The sequence below is a fragment of the Vidua chalybeata genome, chromosome 1, assembly GCF_026979565.1.
Source record: "Vidua chalybeata isolate OUT-0048 chromosome 1, bVidCha1 merged haplotype, whole genome shotgun sequence".
Classification (NCBI taxonomy): domain Eukaryota; kingdom Metazoa; phylum Chordata; class Aves; order Passeriformes; family Viduidae; genus Vidua; species Vidua chalybeata.
The window spans coordinates 15,327,427-15,335,989 of NC_071530.1; the positions used below are offsets into that span (position 1 = coordinate 15,327,427).

General features: G+C 43.3%; 1 long non-coding RNA gene across 2 annotated transcripts; it reads left to right on the top strand.

Annotated features, from left to right (window-relative positions):
* Positions 1-7,083: 7,083 nt before the first annotated feature.
* On the top strand, positions 7,084-8,292 carry LOC128795107 (uncharacterized). 2 transcript variants are annotated; one of them, XR_008433400.1, is made up of 3 exons: positions 7,084-7,235; positions 7,454-7,601; positions 7,936-8,292. It is a non-coding gene; the product is annotated as an uncharacterized LOC128795107 (long non-coding RNA). The 2 variants fall into 2 exon arrangements; XR_008433399.1 differs by having other exon boundaries at positions 7,084-7,601.
* Positions 8,293-8,563: the final 271 nt, after the last annotated feature.

Here is an 8,563-nt window from a genome sequence, read left to right on the forward strand (position 1 = left end):
GACATCCCAGGAGATGTCTCAGCAAGATGAAACCACACTGGGTTTGTTGTGGTGCTCTGCACACCACTCTGCTCCTTCTACTCTCCTGTGTGCTCCAGCAGCTCTAGGGGAGCTGGCAAGGGGCAAGGGAGTCCCAGCTCCCACTGTTCACTGCCTCCCCAGTGTAGCTCTCCTGTCTCTGAGAACCACTCAGCTAACTGCTGAAGCCCTGTAGATGTCTTCTACACTTGGAGTGACTTTCCAGCCAGACTTACAAGTACAGCCCAGCAAGATTAGCAAGGGGAGCTGTAGCTCTAGTGCGAGTGGCTGTGCGAGCCGCAGTGCAAGAGACATGCGCGACATCTGGGTATGGCATAATAAATGATAATGGCAATAATAAATAATGGCATAATAAATTATAATAGCAAGCAGGGACCTGGTCAGTGTGAGCAGTTGAATCTTGAGCATGTCTCATCCTAAAAGGGTGTCTAAAAAAACAGGCTCTCCAAGAGCCCCTCTCTTTTCATTGCCTACCAAGGGAGCTGATTGGACCCAATTGAGGTGAAGTCCCTCCATGGGTCCCGATTCAAGCCTAATTGCAACATTGCTGTTGCCAATGAGGCACAATATAAACAGCACAGCTATGTGCAGTGCTGTCTGTATTGGCAGAAGCAATGCAACAACTCGATCCAGGTGGGGAAATCTGAGGACAGACCAAAACTCTTCTAGTCCCTTTCCCTCTTCCCTCTCCTCTAAAAACAGTTTATGCCTATTAGCCTTTATGTCTAGAGTGCAAAGCAATTGAATAAAAATTCCTGTCCTTTTACTGAACCCTTTATATTTGTTATTAAAAGACAAGTAAATTATTTTATGAAAAAATGTGGAAGTTTTTAATTTTTATGAGTTTTTTTCTCTCAAAATTTGTAAAAGGCTATAATGTGATTAACTAAGCCAATGAGTAATGTACAGCTTAGTATCAGACATGTTGGAGCTGGTCAAAGTCCATGATAGCCAGGAGTTAACAGACCTATAGAAGTGAACAAGGGAAACTGTTACTTGTTTTGATTATGATGTGATGTTATAAGTATTTTGCTCTTGCAGATCTGATATGCTGCAGTGACCTACATGTGACACACAGCTCCTCCAGAGGGTGTCCTGTATACAACCAAGCAATTTCCCTGGCCAGATCTTGTATGTACAAATGATTTTCTGGAAACATTCTTTCACATCTTTACTTAGGGATATCATATAGGCCAAGAAAGTTAGTTGGCTTTTTAATAAAAAGGAAGTGTGAAGTGAAGCATTTACTGCCTTTAAGTTGTTCATACTTGTCCAGGAATCAGGAGCTGTTTTCCAGAGGCCCTGCAGGTGTCCAAGTGCACATTGAATTTGGTATCTATTGTTTATGCCAAGCAGTTGATTTTTGAGGAACAATTGGAAGCATTCACAGAAAAAGGAAATTTTGGACTTGTGCAGTGGAAGTAATCTTGCACAAAATCTGAAGCTAAATTTACTTGCCCAGTGGGAAAACAAGGTGCAAAACCATCCTTATGAGTCATGAATTCATTCAACTCATTCAGTGCCTAAATAGTGTATATTAGATGTAAGTTGCACTTAAATTGCTTTTGACTAGGGAATTATCCACTCATTAATTTTGATTAAGCAAAAATGTTGTAAATAGTCATAACTTGCTTGTGGTCAGTTCACAAAATAAAATAAGTTAAACTGTCCAAATATTATCTTTATTCCAAAAAGTTTATTCTGTTTTAATCACATGGCAACATTCAAGTATATCTATTAAACCTCGCTGGCAAGCCATCAGCAATAGAACACCAGGAAAATCAGCCTTGATGCTTCAAATCCATGTTTTTAATTTGCAAACCAATAACCATGTAGCAGAGTGGAAGAACCTGAATTTCAAATGCAAGCTGACTGACAACAAGCAGTTACCTTGGAAAAACTCCACAGCAGTTGTTCCAGGGATCTGATAACTGAAAACTGTAGTTTTAGGTCAATCATATTTCATAACCCAGTTTCAAGGCTGGGCTTTTTCTGTGTGGAACAGTAAAACTAGGAAGAGATTAAGAAGCCTGCCTAATAATTAGCATTCCAGCCTGTCAGAGTCATATTATGGCACACAAAACTTCGATTAGATGAACAATCCAAAGGTTGCCAAGATAAGGATTCAAAAGCCAGGCAATACCAGAAATAAGGTCATTATGCTCAGTTTCAGAACTTTGAATGACACAGCCATGTTATCCTCCTGGAGGAGTCATCACTCTCCTCCACAGAAAACACATGGTCTGTGCAATTAGCATGTCCATGAATGAAGATCCCATCTGTACTCACCAGTATAAATCATGACAGCTGCAGTTTGCCAGAAAATTGATTTTTCTGTTTGACATGTGTATTTCCTGATTTTTCAGAATTTTTAAGACTGGCACCTCATCTGCCCAAAGTACAGCTACCACTGGCTTTCAGTGGTACCACCTACCTCTTCAAAGACTGCTTGAATGAAGTGCCCTGCATCACCTGGGACAGAGGGACAGGGACAGGGACAGTCCATCTTTCTGGGGCACTACTGTCCTTTCTATCCCTGTCCTTCCTGGCTGCAATATGTGCTTCCCTTCTGTTTGTGCTAAGAGAGGGTGGACTCTGTAAGGTTCTAAAATCACAGTCTAAATGTACCTTGAAAATTGCTCTGGTCTTTCAAAGTCTGTTCTTTTTCTCCATGTCCTGCACTATAGTCAGTTCTTTTGCCACATTGTAAGCCTTTTCCAAAGAATGGAAGATTTGTCAGTCATCCTATCACCCACACAAGAAAGACCATTCAAGAATTTCAGGGCATGAAAAGAGCAGCATTTTTTGATCCTTAACTTGGATCTTGAAAGTAACTTAAGATGGATGTCATGGAAAATCTCCTGCTGAAACATTTTTTAAATATTGTCAAAATCACAAACAGACTGGGGATTTATAAAAGAGAAAATTCTTCAGCCTAAATAATGAATAGACTTGCTAGATCTCTTCAAAATAGCACTTTATGTAAGACCTAAAAGCATTTCTCCACATAGGGTTCAAAGCTAATAAGCTAAGGACTGGTGTATTTTACAGATGTAGAAGGACTGCAGAGAATGCTCTACATCTTCCTCTAGACATTCACTGAGATTAGACTGACACCAAGAGTTGTACTGAACTAAATCCACAGCCAAAGTCATAGAGTCTCTTGCTTAATGTGAGTAGCAAGTCTCTTCAGACTGAATTCATAGATTTCTGTTCTACACTAACAATCTGTAGGACTAATTCACAGACCATACTTGATCACTTATTAGATTAAGGTGAAAACAAATACTCGTATAAATCACCTTCTTTCTTCCTACAGATAGCTTCTTCAAGATGTTACTGTTCATTTGTAGAAAGCCCTGTTTGGAAGAGAAAGGAAAAGCATTACTTTGACACTATGTGTATGAGTATTGCCTCTCTTTACCTATTTTTGGAGGGCTAAAATGTGGGAACTGAAACAGGAACTCCAAAAAGGTTCTTATTTAGATACCTAATGTAAGATATGCTTGAATATTTATTGTCCCAAATTATGTTTCAGATTTTTGGCTTTATCCTCATGTCTATTCTTTTGAATTTAGTTTTCACTGACACACATTTTCCCTAAAGCCTCTTGCACGGCCGGAAAAAGAACCCCTTAAAGCTGGTTTGTGTAGATTTTTTAAACTGGCTTACATGCTAAGCAACACACACAGCTGCACTAAAGGGTGCTAGGCTTTTGATCTTAAAAAGAAAAAGAAAGAATCTGAGTTTGAAGAACACTCATTTTATGCAAATAAATCTGTGCAGAAAAACGGTGTAAGAAAAATCTGTGCCCTTTTGAGACCTGAGAAAGCAGCTGGCTTGGCTCTGCAGGAAGCAGACTGCAGGTGCTGGGAACTAGCCAGAGGGTCAGACTTGCAGCTGCTGGACTCAGACCTGGCCTTTAGTACAGTGGGAGCAGGAAGATGTGCCTGAGGAAGCAGTCGTTGCCCCTGAAGAGAGTTCACCCCTTCCTGGCTACAAGCAGAAGGGGGCTGCTTGGCTCTTTCCATCACATGCAGATTTCTATCAGGCTGGATTTTGTGTTTTTCTTGTAAAAAATTACTTAATTCGAGAAATCACAATTTAAGTGCAACTTATATCTAATATGCACTATTTAGGCACTGAATGAGTTGAATGAATTCATTTATTTGAAGGTTGTGTCTGGCAGGCATTTCCCTCTAGGGCAGCCTGTACTCTGATTTTGGACAGTCCAGTAAAAAAAAGTCAGATAAATGCTTCTGGAGATCTGCATAGGAGAGACTGACACATTACTCATTTGAAACAACAGTAGCTTCTTTTTGCATAATTGTACCTTTTTCTGTTTCTTTTTTTTTTTTTTCCTGCTATCATGACTGTGGATTTTCTCCCTCTTCAATATCTTTCATATGAATATCCTACCTTATCAAAGTCAATATTAGCAGCTGAGGGGAGAAGGGGAGACACAAGAAGTGCAGTTGTCATGTTTCTTCCCACCCAGGTAGATCTGGTTACTTGCCCTTCATCTCCTTAGTCTGTAACTCCAAAGGGATCAGCATAGGTATAAAAATTTATGCCATGCTGTGTGACTTGCTGTGTGAATTCCAAGGACTGTGTAACAAGCCAAGGCTGACACAGTGCAAACAATGTGATGGCACTGCCTGCCTTTTCTGTCACTACAGAGAAGGAAGTGGAGCAAGGCATTTGCACATCTCCCAGGAAAGAGAGGATGGGTAGACAGCTGGAAAAACAAACATTTTAAGAAAAACAGATGGCAAACAACAGAGAACACAGTCACGAATATGTAGTGCCAGTACAACATTTTCCTACCTTCAGATCTCAAAATGCTTCACCACTTTATAAGATGGGAAGCACACAAAACCCATTGGCAAATGGCACCAAATATGTTTACATCAGAATCAAGGGTGAAAAATTACCCCTGTGCTACTGCACTCCTTTTTCTTTCTCCCAGCTCATGTTGTGATATGTTTCAATATAAATGTCCCTATCCCCATAGCCAAGGTTCACTGAGTTCAAAGGTTGGAGAAAATCTAGGTTAGACTTGGCATTGAGATGGATTTAAGGAAAAAAAAAATGGTTTTGATTTGGCAACAGCTCTTTCAAACTTGAACAAAAAATGTGTAAGTGATGGGTGAGGCTAATGAGCAGCTGAACAATTAATTATTCTATTCAGTGGGTGATCTCAGTCATCCTGGAACAGAGCTCCCCATCAAAGAAATGCCAAGACACAGCTTTCCTCATCCAGCATGAAGGTAACATGCCTAATCCCTTCCCAGTTATTCTTCAGCCATCTCCAGCCAATCAGCAATGAAGAACAAAGCCAACCTCCATAGACTTTTTAGCCCTCAAGCTATTTTCCATACAAGTGTGAATGTCAAATTTGCTGGGTCTGAAACCACAGGATTGGGATGGGGCAATTCAGTTGTGGTATCAAAGTTAAATGGGATTATGAGTTACATGTTTGTGACTGGAATATAGGATGGTTGGCATGAAAAGAGCAGTGGAGCTCTGGCTGCTAGGGTTTGGCAAGTGGGAAAAAACTGTGCTTGAAGCAATTTTGAAAACAGTATCTTATTGCTCTGCTTCCATGAAAACCATCATTGGAATAAACCCCATGTCTTTTGAAATATTCATTAAAAATAAAAGAGTCTCCCTTGCCAGAAGAGTCCAGTAGCCTGAAGTATCTATGTCCAACCTCATAATTTGGGTTTGTACCAGACAGAGAGGAGTGTGGCTGCCATGCATTGATTTTTATTCCTTTTTATTAAAATTTCAGGGAATATCTCTGTCTTTCCTTCTAAAAGAATCCTATTTCATATTTAAAAAATTGATATTCAGTAGGACTAGGAGAAAGTGTGTCTGTATAGGCTATTAGTTGGTGTAGACTGACAACTGATTACTGGCATTCCAGTTTAAAAAGAGGAAAGAATTAAAAACACAGGGTTTTGGCCAGAGTGCAAGGTGTAAATGAGATCAAGCCAGGTATGCCACCAAGGGCAGGGAGGAATGGCTGTGGGAGGGATGGCAAGTAGGAGGCTTTTAAGGGGTTTACTGAAGAGTGAAATGTTGGTGATGTTGTTTTGGCTGAAGTCTGAGTAGAGGTGTTTTGTTCAGAACCAAGAGCACATGTCAGTGAAGCAGACAGACAAGTTTTCAAAGGTCAGTGGTAGCTGGTGAATGTGGTGACACTGCTGAGTAATTTCGTTCATGTTGTGATCACTTCCTAATCCTGGGAAATCCTCTTACTATGAAGTTGCGGGTCCCCCTGCCTTTGGGGAGTCTGCTGAAGCAGACTCACGTGTCTCAGGGATGCTGAAAGGATAATCTGGTTGATGGCAGTAGATGGACTGGCCACCTAGAAGCAGAACAGCAGGTGCTGTAATGGGTGCCTCTGCAGATCTGACCGGAGCTGCCACAGTCAGGTACATCATCCCAGGTAGGATTTTAACTCTCCTATCCTAAGGAGAGTTAAAATTGAAGTGGTTCAGCACATATGTTCAGGCATAATTGGTACCTGGTGTAATTCTTGGGGTGGTTTTGTGCAAGGCCAGGAGACAGACTTCAGTGATACTTGTGAGTCCCTTATAACTCAGGGTAGTCTATGATTCTATTACACATGCCTCACAGGTAAATCCAAGGAAGTGTGAACTCTATTGAAAGGTTTTCTGAATTTTTTGTCCCTATCAGGGTCTGCCAAGCAATGCTTCTAACAGTATATCACAGCTAGACCGACAAGCCAACACACTTTATATACCTGGCTTCCCTCTACCCTCACCTCTCATCAACTTTTTCTGCCCCTTGTCCAGGCTCCAGCTCAACACGACTTGGACCCAACAAGTCCTACCTATCCCACCTGCCTGCCACCCTTCCCGCCCTATCTCCGCATGCTCCCGTTAAGCTTTCCTGCCTCCGCCTGTTTTCACGTCAGCTGTCGCGCAGCCCGTGTCCCCTCGGTGAGGGTGTGCGGCCGGGCGCGGCCTCTCGCCGCCGCTCCCTGAGGGCCGCGGAGAGCGCCCCCGGCGCCATTTCCCGGCCCGCAGGTGGCGCTGCTGCGCCGGGCCCGCGCCCGGGCTGAGGCGGGCGCGCCGCTCGCCTTTTGCCTCAGAGAGCACCAATATGAACAAAAGCGAGATAAGTTTTCACTGACGAACAATCTTTTGCGGAAAAGAAACAAACAGGTAGCCAGGCGCGGTGGCAGCCTTTCCTCCACAGGAGCGGCGTGTGGCCTCCCGGACGGCACCGCCGGGTGTGGGAAGCACGGGCTTTTCCCCGCGGGTTGTGGCTTCGGGTCGGGACACACCTGAGGAGGGGTCGGGGCAGCGGCGCATGACATAGGTGACACGAAGTTAAGACAGACACACATCACAGCCGTGACTTTTGTCTCTGCTAACGTGAGGAGGATGAAAGGTCCCTGAGGAGGACGTGGAGAAGGAGATCTGCTGCTGCCTCCCCACCAATTTCTGCTGAGGAGCACCGTGGCACCCGTCTGTCAGAGCGACAGTGCTCAGTGCGAGGGGGACACGCCAGCCAACAGCCACGCTCAGGTGGGTTTGTGGCTCATGAGAGACCCGAGCTCAGCTGCAGCCATTCCAAGCAACACGCTCTCTTGAAAGCAGCCTGCACATAATTGAAGTGCTCTGCCCTGCCTGCACATAATTGAAGTGGTTTTATGCCCATCTCAGCTCTATCTCTTTGCATCACCACCCCACAGCTATTATGAACTTCTTCAGTTATTTATATCATTCGAATTTACTGACACTGCCTAAAAAAATCCTCAGGGCAGAGTTTTAGGAAATTGGTCAGAAATCTTAGAAACTGAGTCATTTGGGATGGGTTGAACTTTGCTTTTTTTTTTTTTTTTTTTTTTTTTTTCTGCAGCTGCCTGCTGTGTGTTTGTCAGATAGGGATTGAACTGAGGAAGGGTCTTGGAGTTCAAACGCCTTCCCTGCTGCAGCGAGGTGGAGCATGGCACAGGATGCAGCTTATCACAGATAGCAGCTGTGTGTATCAGGGGTCTCCGCTTCCCTCTCCCATGCTGTTTGCTCGGCTCCCTGCCTCTCCCGTGCACGCTGTGTGAGAGGCTGGGGTAGGGGATGGCTTTCAGACCCATTAACAGCTTTCCAGACAGCTAAAGTCAGTGTCACGGGGCACATCCTGCTGATTCAGCAGCAGAGGGCAGTTCCTATCTCAGGGGGAAGGAGAATAAAAAATAAATAAATCTGCTTTGCCTCAGGAGCCATGAGTTGCACCTTTCAACTCCGTCTGGGTGAAATGTGGACTTACATTGCAAAACTATACTGCTTCACTTGCATAGCTAAAGCAGTGTAATTTCTACGCCATTAACAAAACTGTACAGATATAAATGCAGTCCCTGATATTTACCAATCACTGAACTTCAGCTGGAATAGACACTCCATAGAGCTTTGTCCACATCAGGATTTGGTGGTTTGAGAGATTGAGGGTGAGGGGAATATTCAGGTATTCAGACCAAAATAATGAATAACTA